General features: G+C 49.3%; 1 protein-coding gene across 2 annotated transcripts in view; it reads left to right on the forward strand.

The window, feature by feature from the left end:
* Positions 1 to 1,049, forward strand: part of LOC102764143 (RH-like protein) — a 34,792-nt gene that overhangs the window by 24,831 nt on the left and 8,912 nt on the right. The window lies entirely within an intron of this gene.

Genomic DNA, 1,049 nt, shown 5'->3' on the forward strand with positions numbered 1-1,049 from the left:
CCGCCGCCCTGTGTGGCCTGCCTCCCTGTGGGGCCCGCCTCCAGCACACACTGCAAGTCAGCCCTCGTCAGGACGTCAGGACGAGGCAGCTGAGGACCAAGAAGTTGTTCTTCCTCCTCCGCAGGAACCCAGCAAAGGGAAGGGCACAGTGGCAGCCATGACCTCGTAGGAGGCCTTCGTTCTGCTGGAAGTAAAGGGCACAGGCCTCAGGGACAGACAGACCGAGGTTGCATTTTACCTGTTGTGTGACCTTAGGCATGGTACTCAAACTCTCCTTAAGATTCAGTTTTCTATCTGTAAAATGGGATAATAAGATCTACATCTCGGGACTGCTGTGAAGATTCAGCAACATATAATTAAAGGGCTCAGGACGGCGCTTGGTGTGGAGTAAATACCCAACAATGGCCCCTTTCCTTATGATTATGGATGCCGCTGCTTCCGTAGGAGGGGCATCTGTATATAACGGAAAGATGGAGGAAGCACGGAGCGGGCAGGCAGGAATACCTCATACGAAATGGGGACCAGCTACTGTACTCGTGCGGTGTCATTGGGCAAACCAGTTGACCTTCATTCTTTCCGCAGACAGTATCTGCCAATTTCCGATGCAGGTGAGTGGATGTGAATGAGTCAGAGGCAGTGCTCCGTGCCAGGACGGAGGAATTTTCACAAAATGTAGGATTTTAAGTGGTGTAAAGACACACTTGAAGAACCTTGAATCACAGAGTGCACTGGCTCTTTCTCAATTCCCATTCAGAACTTTGATTATATCAAGGAGAAGGTCTCCACTGGGTTCGAGGAGTCTCTGCACCCTTCGGACACGCGCTCACAGGATGACCTCCAGTTTGAGCGACAGCAGAGGGGGTCTCAGGCTGAGAGACTTGCCCACACTGACACATCTTGGAGAGATTCTAGCTACGTTTTTTTTTTTTTTTTTTTTTTGAGAAAACTGTCAAACTTTATTGAGAGAACTTAAATAGTCCAATTTCCAAAATTGGAAGGACAGCCTGTATGGTGCATGGCTTCTGCTTGTCTTCATTTACAGGAAAGGA

Source organism: Myotis davidii, unplaced genomic scaffold, assembly GCF_000327345.1.
Source record: "Myotis davidii unplaced genomic scaffold, ASM32734v1 scaffold149, whole genome shotgun sequence".
In the NCBI taxonomy this organism is placed as follows: Eukaryota; Metazoa; Chordata; class Mammalia; order Chiroptera; family Vespertilionidae; genus Myotis; species Myotis davidii.